The following is a 13,752-nucleotide window of genomic DNA, read 5'->3' on the forward strand; positions in this document are numbered from 1 at the left end:
GAGAAACCCCCCTGAAAATCCCCTCCCTGTGCTGCATAGTGCAGTTACTGTGTAAGAACTTCTCCGGAGAATTCTCGCTATTTCCGACGAAGGTAAGCCTCGAACTTGGACCATATCATTGCAGATTGTGTCCAGGTTCACAATTAGTAAGTTTTTGGGTGGTTTTGGTGATGTAGGCACTCGGAAGACACAAGGGAAGTCACTGTACAATTTCTGGAAATTCAAAACCGTGGTTGTTTGGCCACCTTCCAACCATTTTTCTGGCCAGCTCTGATCTCTGTTAAGCCTCCAAAAGGTGCGTTGGTTGGAAGTGATCTCGTCCTCCCTAGTTTGATCAACTCCTCGGTAGTGGAATATTTGTGATTGGGCCTATTCTCAAATTGCATGTTTTTATAAAATATTAGGCTTGCATGCATTTCATATTTCATGAATTGATTGCATTTTATATTATGTTTTATGGATTTCTATATTTATGATTTCGGAGAATTCATGAAGTATTTTTTATTTATCTATATAAGGTTTATAAAATTGCATGTTTATAGAAATCACGTTTATGGAATTTCTTATGATTTCGGATGATGAGATTTTGGTTACGTTTTTTTATACTTATCTAGTGGGCAATCATACAGCACATACACATAACCTGAGTATGTATACATCTATGGTCATAAGACACAATCAAGGAACAGTGAGATATTATTACATACTCCTAGCTTCACAGGCGAAACCAATGTCGGATAGCTTCACTAGCCACGGCTAGTGTCAGTGTGTTATGTTATATTTCTTCTCTAGCATAACCCAGAGTCATACAGCTTCACCTTCAAGTGATGGAACCTACCATATTTCTTCACTGGCATAACCCAGTGTCGTACAGATTCACCTTCGGGTGATGATTATACCTTCAGGCTAGTATGATACCCCTAGTTGAGTACATCATTGTTTTGATTTATGAGATTCTTTGGATTTGCCTTCGGGCCTTTCAATATCACTTCTATAGATGATTTTATTGTTTACGAACATTTTTGGCATGTTAGGATTTTTAGAAAAACCTATTAAGTAGTATTATATATGTTTTCAAAACAGAGGGTTAGTATATTTAGAAAGAAATTGGTTTTCTTATTATTATTACTTATATTAAACTATGGTCCACTCACCTTTTGTTTTTGCGCCCTCTTCAGGATTTAGAATTGAGGCATACAATCCCGGCATCAGGGTACTCCTAGATTGGTAAATTTGAGTCTTCTCAGTGTAGGACCCCTCTCCTTTGTTCGTACCTTTTTATAATAATTCTCTTGCAGTATTCTTGATTTGTTGTATACTCTGAATACATTCATGGATTCGCATATTTCATTATATTTAAATTTACCTATTTTATTTACATTCGTTCTTCCATTATAACTTGCATGCATGTTAATATGGCTTCGTCATCCTCGGATGTCGGCCAACACGTTCCCATCCTGATATTTAGGGATATCAGGGTCAACACGTGTCAACATTGACCTAAACCCTTAAGGTATGAATCTCTTTAAGATCACAGAACTCCAGAGTCTATTTCTCAATGTGAAAATTTTGGCTCTTCATATACTATCTCTCATCGGGCACCACCTCTATCTCATTTTCATTAGTGAACTCTAATATAAACCAAGTTCTTCCCTAGTGATCTAAGTAAAAGTTGCCTTCAATTAGACCCTTCCACCCATTGTTTTAAAAGTTGGCCTAGGCGGTGGAGGACCAATGCGATTTAGGCCAAAACGTGCAGAAAAATCAGGTAGGGGCTAGGCGGCTAGGCAGTTCTATTGTTTTTAAAGTTTTTTTCAATTAACTTAAAGGGTTTTCTAGATAACCTACTAAAAAAGAACCTATATTATGAATTTGTCAATTTTCAATTTTGGTTTTTGGGTTTTGATTTTTCTTATTTTTACTGCATTAGTTTGTGATGATGGAAGTGCCATGATGGCTTAAGCTTTAAGTTTGAACTTTCCTGAATTCTCAACGCAAGTATAATTTTTATTTTTAAAGTGCAAGTAGACACTATTTATATGTTATATAATAAATTTAAATAAATCTACTTGGTCTGCCTGGGCCCCGCCTAGACATTTAAGACTAGACTTCAACCCATCGCCGGACTAGTATCTAGCATTTTTAAGAACCTTACTTCCAACTAATTGCTAATTTCCACTTGATGAGTTTGTCCTCCACAGGTTGACCAAAAAGCTTACCAATGTGGGATCTTCTTCTCAATGTAGAAAATCTACCTTTTCACATACCAAGGTCTCCCATTGAGCGCCACCTGTACATCATCTTCATTAGTGACCTCTAGCATAAACCATTTTCTTCCATGGTGATCCAAGTAACAATTGGCTTGAATTAGACCCTTCCAGCTAATTACGAATGTCCCCTTGATGAGTTTGGCCTCCACAGGTTGACCAAAAATTTGACAAATCTAAATATTTAATTATTAAAATTAATTTTTATACAAGTTTCATTTTAGTAATGCTAGATACCTAAGTATGTTACGTTACGTCGGTCCCAAAAGGACAAACCATAATTTTTGGGTCAACAAATAATGTCACAATAGATAAGTATGCAGATGATCATGTATCTTTTCTTTTGAGTAATGCTAGATACACAAAAATTAATTGTGTGTTGTTTACACACTCTCTAGTAGCATTGTTGCTCTCTTTTTTTTGTCCAAAATTAAGATCATATACATGTGTGCATGTAAAAGTATACAAATTATAGAAATGCTCATCTGCAAGTGGTCATCTATTATAGTGGTGGAGATGAGTGTTGCCCTTGCACCACTGTCGAACCTCTTCGGCTTCCTAATCTAACTTCTAATCTAACACCTATTATCTATATAGTAGCAAGGTGTGGAGCTCACATAAATAACTCGCGATTATATTTTACATATAGTCACATTTTAAAATGTGTATTTCACTTATAAGCTCTTGGTAATATTACAATTTAGAGAGAAAAGAAAAATTAAAATTCAATACTTGAGAAGAATCTATCATGCTTTGCAATAGGAGAATGATGACACCAAAAAGAATTTCCAAGTAAGAATCATTATTAGAATATGAGAAAAAAGGTAGCATGGGAAATAAGAAATAAGGATCATTTAGCTCGTGTTTGTGATAATTTTGCCCTGAGAGGACCTCAAAAGCTTTGTTGTGAAGCCATTCAAAATATAGAACATAAGAAAATCTTAATATGGGTGGTAGCCAAGAGTCAAGCTTTGAGCATATCAATTAGACTTGTTCAATGAGATATTTAAATTCGCATGGCCGATTTCAAATTTAGGGATTTAGATAAACACTAAAAGGTTAAATTTTATAACTTTATATATGCATGCCTATATATATTATTGATTAATAAAGAAAGAAGAAAATGTGTTTCAAACAATTTCTTACATATCGTTATTTCAAATCTATTTCAAATTTTTAGTTAATCCAAATTCTTTTAATCTAATGTTTTTCAAATCCAGATTATTTCTTTATTTGAATGGAGCAAACGATTTCATGTCACTTAGTTATCTAGTATGAGAACTTTAGGAGAGCAAATACTTTTAATCTAATGTTTTCTAGTTAATCCAAGTACTTTTAAACCAATGTTTTTTAAATCTAATGTTTTTCGCATATTTAAGGAATCAAGATGAGAACTTTAAGAGAGCAACTCTATTAATTTGAAAGAGATTTTTAAGTTCATCACATAAATGTGAGTATATTAATATTTGTAGCGATGCAAAAAGGTAGCCATAACCATCATGCACTACTATATTTAACACTTTTCGCAACGAAGGGCAATTCGTCGCATTGGAATTTATGAGACAAAAATGTTCGTCAGGCAGAAATCATTGCGCAAGGGTCGTGAAAATAGACTTTGCGCGACAAGAACAAAATTTTTGTCGTGCAAGAATGAAAATGCACGACGATGGAGACGTTGTTGCGCAGAATTTAAGGGAATGAAATTAGTTTGTCGTGCGTAACCTGATGCAACAAAGTGAGCTGGATGGGTTACAGTACATGGGATGGTGGTTCTGGTGGCCAGTAAGTTTGTGTGACGAATACTTGATATAGGACACTAGTTCACAAAAACTTTATGGGACCAAGTGTTCGTTGCGCGGTGTCAATTTTTTTAATTATTTTTAATTAATTAATTTGTCTTTTTTTTGTTTTGTTAATTGATGCGAGATTTATACGCACACAAATTAAACCCTCTTTTTGTCAATTGTAGTGAAGTGTATAAGTAGGGATCGTTCTGGACCGGGGATTAGGAGGGATTGTTAATCACTTGGATTTGACTTAAAAACGTAAAAACACAATATAAAACACTATTTAATGATCGAAGAAAGCAAAACTAAAATAAGAAAGATTAAGACTAAGACTTCAACGAAATAGGGGGGAATTGGATTTGGACGAAATTAAACTAAAATGGATACTTGGAAACAAAACAAATTGTAAATATGGATTTGACGGAAATGAATGGATGGGAAGCTAGCTAAGGGGTTCATCTCTATACATGTTATACTTGCATACAAAATGATTTCTAATTGCTTTTCAATAAACCATGAATTCTCAACGCCCCGGGTTAATTAGGTCCGCTTAAATTAACCGTCAAGTTTTCCTTAAGTTAATGAATTGGATGATTGCATACGACAATCCAAAGCATTCCTCACAAGTTCCCTACATGAATTGCATAATAGAGATACAAGCAAGAATCATTAAGCAACATGAAAACTATAAGTGTTGACGAGGCATTCGTTACTATGATTGCATGAAACTTATGCCAAGAATTTGTTTAACGCGATTGTTTATAAGCAACCTCCACTACTTGTGAATATAAGTTCATAACTATTACGTGAAACTCACTTATATTCTAGCGTCATATTCATGCATGAAAATTAAGCGTTCATTCTTAATAAACATACATAAATAGGATATCAATCAAATAGTTAAACAAATTGAATTCACAACTTATGAAACGTAATTAAAAGTAATCAAATCATATTGCAAGCATAAACATATATTTCGAATCACCCCCTAGCTAAAGGGGGTTTATTTCCTCATACGTACAAAACAAAGAGAATTGAAATTAAACATTGAAATCAAAGAAACGCCTAAACATTCCAACAACTCAATCTTGAATTGTATGAACGTTTAGGCCCTCTTCTCTTCCTCTTCTTTGTAGCATAAGGTCTAGGGATAATTGGTTGGGGGGATGGAAGTGTTGGGGAATTATGGAAATGGATGAGGAGTGGTGGAAATGGAAGATGGTTTTTGGATTCTAAGGGAGAAAGGGATGTGTTTGTGGCTGTTTTGTGTATGAAAATGAGATGATTCAATGAATGGGAATGCAAGAGTATTTATAGGAGGAGTGAGGGAACAAATGGATGTTTGTTTAAGCATTTGTGTGGAGGAATGATGGAAAAACAGCTAGGACACATGTGAAAACTGAATTGCACAAGGGAAGCAAAGGGAACCCACGGCATGGATGGATTTGTGCATGTGTTGGCTGATTTGTTTGTTGGGGAAGCATGTGTTTGCATGTGGATGTTGTTTGTGTGAAGTGTGTGTGAATGCATGTGGATTAAAGAATAAATGGTGGTTGAAATGATGAAGTAGGAATGTGGAGATGCATGTGAAATGAAAAGGGAAAAACTGGAAATGCTCAAGGAATGCACGGCATTGATTGTTTGTTTGATGATGATGCATGTGTTGAATGATTAAGATTGTGGAAATGCAAGGGAATGCACGGTTTAGGCTTGAAGAAAAGGTATGTGAATGGGGTAATTGAATGATTAAAGTGCATGTGAGTTAGATATTTAAAGGATGGAATGCATGTGAACTAAGTTGGAAAGTTGGAATGATGAAATGGGAGTGCACGGCATTGATTGTAGTTGGTGTGTTGATGAAAGAATAATGTCAAGGTAAATGCATGTGGCTTAGGTGGTGAAAGCATGTGGATTAGGTGGTGTAATGATGAAGTGGGAAGTGGAAGAATGTGGTTGGAAATGTTTAAGGGAAAAAGGATGGGAGTGCATGTGGAAGATTGTTGTTGTGATAAGTGATAAGTGATAGGTGTATGGTTATGATAAGTAGATGAGTGTATGGTTATGATAAGTAGATGAGTGTATGGTTATGATAAGTAGATGAGTGTATGGTTATGATAAGGAGATGAATGAATGATATATTAAGTGATAAATGAATGATATGTGGTGAGTGATAAGTGAATGGAAGTGATAAGTGATAAATGTATGATATGATAATTGAATGATATGTTAAGTGAATGATATGATAAGTGAATGCTTGAAGTGTTTAAAAATAGGGAACTAAACCCTTCCTTGCATGGCAAGGAACGGAGACACAAGGAAACACACGACAATGTCCTAAGGTTACAAGGAATGTTGTTTTTGTGTTCTAAAATGCGTAGGAGTCTTCAATGATGCTTAAACATGAGGTCTTTTAGGATTTAACTTTCCTACTTCAAGTCTTTAATTTCGTCCATCCTCTTGGCTCCAAGCATATGATATCCATTCCAATCTCTAATTTGCTCCAAAAGGCTCCAAAAGGCATCCTTTTGCATACCTTGCCCTTAGAACCTGAAAACACACAAAAGAAGCATAAAGGACTAAAATAACTAGAGAAACATAACGTAAATGCACGAGAACAAGCCATTTAAGTTGCATGAATATGCTCCTATCAAATACCCCCACACTTATCTTTTGCTAGTCCTCGAGCAAAACAGAAAGAAAAACAAAACAAAACAAAACGAAGTAAAACACAACCTAAACCTTCCAACAACCGTCTTAGGGATTTCCAATGCACATGACAAGTTAAAAATCATCATTCCCACAGATTTTAGTCATCTTCACACTTAAGTACATTCTTAATCATAGTCACCATATACTAGTTCACAATTAAGCATTTAAAACCATGTTTTGAATGTAGTAACATGCCTTAGAGAATTTGCTCAATTCCTTACAAGATATGCACTCGATTTTCACTCAGAATTTCTAACTACACACCCTAATCTAGTCATATGTGAGAAGATTGATTTAAACATGAAAACGACACTCACATATATGTATCACAAAGAACGCAATTTCTGGAGTTAATAATCAAGTTTAGATATGATCTCATGAATGGAATGCTACTACTTAGACGCGAGAACCAGTGACACCATATGCTCATACCAAGTTCAAACTCCACAAATTGAAACACATAACACTCAAGATTGAAGTCACGGGTTGTAATGGGGCTTGGGGTGTGTGGATAACAAAGAAGGGATATGGAAAACAAAGGTTCTTAAAGAAATAGTGAGCAAGGCAATTGATTCAACTTAGAATTCACTTTTGAATGAAAACTCAACTTTGGAACAAAAAGGGAGACAATTTAGGGCCAGAATTGGTGTTTTGAGCCCTTTCTTCAATCACTCATTCTTTCATTTTTCAAGCTCTTTTTTTTCTTTCTTTCTTTCTTTCTTTTCTGTTTTTCTTTTCTGTTGAAACTCAAAACATACTTAAGAACAAGCATTCCTTCCCCCACACTCATTTTCTTGCATAATGTAACTCAAAAGGAATTCATTTAAGTTATGCTCACTATCTTTTAAGAACAAGGGTGTGGATTGTCCTAAACTAGGCTAGGTGAGGATAATGTGGGTTGACAAAGAATAAAGGCTAAACAAAGCTCAACGGGGGTAAAACTTACAATGTATACGAAATATGGGACGTGAGGTTATTTGGCTATGGTGGCAACTACACAACTTCATCTTGATATATGTTATGTAAATCAATAACATGCTTTGAATGAAATGGGCATGAGTTCTAGCATTTGGAACTATATGATGAAACGCCTTCTAAGTAGTAACCAAGCAAAGAATAATGAGATCATGCAACGACTTTAGAAAACAAGAAATCACAGATTATACTCTCCAAAGAACGTTATAGGCTCAAGTCTCTCAGGGTTGTAGCGTTTGTTTGAGTTCCTTCCTTCAAGCATGTTACAAAAACGAAATTTTTTTATGATTGCATGTGAAGTCATACATTATAACCATAACCAAGCATATACCAAAAGTAAATCAAACTTTTCTCTATGTTTATAACTCTTTTTAACAGTCATGCAATTAGAAACCAAATCCTTATCATTGTGTTGGAAGGTGACCTACGACACAAAAACGACTTAAAACACTCTTTTTAGGCTTTTCAAAACATGTTTTTCAAATTTTTATGTGATTTTTGAATTTTTAAGTCAAAACACACTAAACACACTTAAAAACAGCAAGAAACAACATTTGAAGTTATGGTGGATAAAACCCTACGAATTTGCATTAAACACTTTAGTAACTAATACCCCCACACTTAAATCAAACATTGTCCTCAATGTTAAAAACCACACTAAACACAAACAAACATATAAACAGCAATTAATCATACTAAACATGGCAGAATGTATCTAACAAAGAGAAGAGTTTAGAGATGCAAATCTGGTTATGGAGTTTTCGTTCCATCTTCTCCTTGGTGATTTCAGTGAGGCTTGGATCTTTGTGATTCCACAGGCTTACTCTTGAACTGCGCTGCTCCATCGTTGATTTTCCTTTGTGCTACTCTTGAACTGGGCAGCAGGCTTCCTTTGGTCTCCCCCGAAGGTCTGAGCTTCCTCCTCTTATCTGTTTCTTTGTTCAATCTCTCCAATTCGTATTGAAGAGGGTTAGAGGATAGCTCAGCAAAGCTAGGTAAGCAACCAGGGAATAGAGTCCAGATAGACTCCAAGTGCCGGCTGATTGCTTCTTTCACTTTGCCATGCAAGTAATATCAAGGACAAAGGAAAAGACAGGGAAAGGGCATGATATGAGATACCTTTGCTTTTGCCCTTGATGATATGAGATACCTTTGCTTTTGAAAAAGCGGTGAATGAATCAGCACATGTATTTGTGGTGCTGTTTCCTCCTGGGTCATCTGTACTCCAGGCATCTGGTATCATCTTTGGGGAAGAAGAAAGAATGGAGTATTTCAAAAGGCTTTGCTGGGAGTGCGCCCTCAGAGGTGAGGAAGAGTTGGGCATTTTCTTCAGTTCTGTCTTGCCATAAAAGATGAAGGTCGACATATATAGGGAATTCAATAGCAAGTGATGATACTGTTCTTTTACCGTTGTCGACAACCATTTTGATCCCGCAAATCCAGCTTTTTGGAATAGTGACGACTCCTCGATCTTTGAAGACGTCTCTTCGATAAAGCTGCACGCGCTTTCTGAAAAGCAGAGAAAGCGTCGCCGAACTTTGCGCTTGTCGGCTAAAGACGTGTAGCTGCGATGATGGCCTCCACGTGTTGAACGCGTTTTCTGAAAAGCTGAGGGAGCGTCGCCGAACTTTGCGCCTCAAATTCCGGCTTTTTGAATCGGTGGACGCGTTGCCTTGGCTTTTTATAGAGCTATCGATCACCGCCAACTTACACACTCTGAAGATTTCCCATTCTGAAAAAATTGTCTCCAGCCTTTTGAAAATTTACTCCGTCCACCCCTTCTTTTTGAACACTTTTGAAAAATGGCAAACCCATCGAACCTTAGCTTAGAATTGAGTCTCCGCAGTGATACGGGCGTGCTGCGTCAAGGTAACGTATGGCGCCCTTCTTTCTTATCTTCTGACGGTCCTCTTACAGGTGAAGACTCCGTGATGCAGGATGCCACAACAGCTACGATAGTAGCTCGGAACCTCCTCACTCCCAGAGATAGTCAGCTGCTTTCAGGACGGTCCGATGAGTTGGCCGTTCAAGAGTCCCTGGCTCTCAGCGTTCAGTGCGCAGGCTCTGTGTCCAACATGGGCCAACGCCTCCTTGCTCGCTCCCGTCAGGTTGAATCTTTGACGGCGGAGGTGGAGATCCTGAAACAAGAGATCAAACAACTTAAGTACGAGAATAGAACTTTGCATGTGCTTGCCAATAACTATTCGTCGGGCATGAAGAGGAAGCTTGATGAGATGCAAGAATCTCAAGGTCGGATGCAAAGTGACCGTCAACGGCTTGCGTCTTTCTTCCAGGGGCACCTCTTTCCTGGGTCATCCAGCGTTCCGCCAAGTATTGGGGCCTGGAATGCTCTATATCCTATGCCTCCCGCTCCTATGCCTCTTGCTCCGATGCCTCTTGCTCCGATGCCTCCTGCTTCGATGCCTCCTGCTCCGATGCCTCTTGCTCCGATGCCTCCTGCTTCGATGCCTTCCGCTTCTAGAGTTTTGCCTCGTGGTGGGTCTTCACGCAAACAAAAACAAAAACAACCTTTGTGAAGCTCCATTTGTTAGATACATTTGTAATTTCTCGAAAATTAATGAAAAAACTTTGTTTTATTCACTGTATTGGGTTGCCTCCCAAGTAGCGCTTTCTTTTACGTCTTGTAGCCGGACGAAGAACACAATCATGCCTTAATGGAACCCACGGCATGGAGTTGATCATTGAATGGATGATGATACTTGAAATGTTCCGGCAATGGTTGAATTTCAAGAGTGGGTGCCCTAATCATTGACATTAACAACATATTAGTCAAAAACGACTTTGGATTTTTAGTTGGTGGCTTACCTACATGCTCCAATAAGAACTTAAGTACATCCTCCACGAAATGCTTCTCAAAACATTCAAGAATTGGATCTTTGTATGGAGTGGAATAGAGATCTGTCCTAAGATCCATGTAAACTCTTTCACCAAATTGGATTTGAGTAGGTGCCTGCAATGAAGAATGTAACACACGATTAATTGAAGTGGGAATTGGAATTTGAGTTAGTGGCTTACCTATGGGCTGCAATATTGACTCTAAAGTCGCAGCACATTCAACAAATGCACAAGGGATGTTTTCATTCAGTTTGGACATTCTGAAGGTTGTGGCTGTGTGATCCACTCCAATTTCCTCCTTGATGAATTCAAGATGCTCCTCAACCACTTTTTCCTCGTGAATTGTTGGAAAGGTGTCCAAGATGTCTTTCTTCCCCTCATCTTTCATGGATTGCATGAACCTGCCAGGGAAGGGTGCATTTGGGGGAACAAAGTTAGAAATACTTAAATTTGGAACAACCTTACTTGAATGGGGTGGTGTAGGAATATTGGGAGGTTGCGGCAAGGGTTGTTCTTCCCTTGCCGTGCCTTGTGCATCCTCCTCCTCTTCGAGCAGTAGCAATTCATCCATGGGCTCATCTTCAACCATTTGTTCTTGAATTTGTTCCATGCATTCTGCATTCTGCCTAAATTTACTGTTCCACTCAGCCAACTTTTTTGCTTGATAGAAATCCTCAATTGGTCGCCAAAATGCGTCTTGTTGAAATGGTTGAGCTTCCCTGCCCTGCTCCACAGAATTCAGTTGTTGAATAACTTCCTTATAATAATTTGATATACCTGAATTTGGATGTGAAGATTGAGGGGAAGGCTGTGGTGGTGCATATGAATCCTCATATGGTTGCCAATATGTTTCTTGGTGAGTCTCCTTAGCTTGATTTTGTGAACCCTGCACCAAAGAGTTTAATTCATTAAGAATTTGATTATAATCTATTGACGAACCTGAGTTTGGTTGGGCATATTGAATATGAGGTTGTGGTGGATGCATAGACGTTGAATAGAACTCCTCATAAGGCTGCCAATATCCTTCTTGTTGAATATGTTGAGGTTCCCACCATATAGAGTTTGAATGATCACTCCAATCGGAATTGTAAGTATTGGAAAACACGTCGTTCCTTGATTGATTATGATCAAATGTACCAACTCTTTGCGTTTGGTACTCTTCCATAAGCTGTGACAAAAGAGAAGCACTATCAAGTGCCATGTCTTGCGTCTAAAATAAAAATAAAAATATATACACACAAACGAAAATAAAACAATCCAAGAGATTAGCAAAGTTGCTAATCCCCGGCAACGGCGCCAAAATTTGATGCGAGATTTATACGCACACAAATTAAACCCTCTTTTTGTCAATTGTAGTGAAGTGTATAAGTAGGGATCGTTCTGGACCGGGGATTAGGAAGGATTGTTAATCACTTGGATTTGACTTAAAAACGTAAAAACACAATATAAAACACTATTTAATGATCGAAGAAAGCAAAACTAAAAATAAGAAAGATTAAGACTAAGACTTCAACGAAATAGGGGGGAATTGGATTTGGACGAAATTAAACTAAAATGGATACTTGGAAACAAAACAAATTGTAAATATGGATTTGACGGAAATGAATGGATGGGAAGCTAGCTAAGGGGTTCATCTCTATACATGTTATACTTGCATACAAAATGATTTCTAATTGCTTTTCAATAAACCATGAATTCTCAACGCCCCGGGTTAATTAGGTCCGCTTAAATTAACCGTCAAGTTTTCCTTAAGTTAATGAATTGGATGATTGCATACGACAATCCAAAGCATTCCTCACAAGTTCCCTACATGAATTGCATAATAGAGATACAAGCAAGAATCATTAAGCAACATGAAAACTATAAGTGTTGACGAGGCATTCGTTACTATGATTGCATGAAACTTATGCCAAGAATTTGTTTAACGCGATTGTTTATAAGCAACCTCCACTACTTGTGAATATAAGTTCATAACTATTACGTGAAACTCACTTATATTCTAGCGTCATATTCATGCATGAAAATTAAGCGTTCATTCTTAATAAACATACATAAATAGGATATCAATCAAATAGTTAAACAAATTGAATTCACAACTTATGAAACGTAATTAAAAGTAATCAAATCATATTGCAAGCATAAACATATATTTCGAATCACCCCCTAGCTAAAGGGGGTTTATTTCCTCATACGTACAAAACAAAGAGAATTGAAATTAAACATTGAAATCAAAGAAACGCCTAAACATTCCAACAACTCAATCTTGAATTGTATGAACGTTTAGGCCCTCTTCTCTTCCTCTTCTTTGTAGCATAAGGTCTAGGGATAATTGGTTGGGGGGATGGAAGTGTTGGGGAATTATGGAAATGGATGAGGAGTGGTGGAAATGGAAGATGGTTTTTGGATTCTAAGGGAGAAAGGGATGTGTTTGTGGCTGTTTTGTGTATGAAAATGAGATGATTCAATGAATGGGAATGCAAGAGTATTTATAGGAGGAGTGAGGGAACAAATGGATGTTTGTTTAAGCATTTGTGTGGAGGAATGATGGAAAAACAGCTAGGACACATGTGAAAACTGAATTGCACAAGGGAAGCAAAGGGAACCCACGGCATGGATGGATTTGTGCATGTGTTGGCTGATTTGTTTGTTGGGGAAGCATGTGTTTGCATGTGGATGTTGTTTGTGTGAAGTGTGTGTGAATGCATGTGGATTAAAGAATAAATGGTGGTTGAAATGATGAAGTAGGAATGTGGAGATGCATGTGAAATGAAAAGGGAAAAACTGGAAATGCTCAAGGAATGCACGGCATTGATTGTTTGTTTGATGATGATGCATGTGTTGAATGATTAAGATTGTGGAAATGCAAGGGAATGCACGGTTTAGGCTTGAAGAAAAGGTATGTGAATGGGGTGATTGAATGATTAAAGTGCATGTGAGTTAGATATTTAAAGGATGGAATGCATGTGAACTAAGTTGGAAAGTTGGAATGATGAAATGGGAGTGCACGGCATTGATTGTAGTTGGTGTGTTGATGAAAGAATAATGTCAAGGTAAATGCATGTGGCTTAGGTGGTGAAAGCATGTGGATTAGGTGGTGTAATGATGAAGTGGGAAGTGGAAGAATGTGGTTGGAAATGTTTAAGGGAAAAAGGATGGGA

This window comes from the organism of the source record quoted next, unplaced genomic scaffold (genome assembly GCF_019419815.1).
Source record: "Pyrus x bretschneideri cultivar Hongxiangsu unplaced genomic scaffold, Pyrus_bretschneideri_v1 Contig36, whole genome shotgun sequence".
Lineage (NCBI taxonomy): Eukaryota > Viridiplantae > Streptophyta > Magnoliopsida > Rosales > Rosaceae > Pyrus > Pyrus x bretschneideri.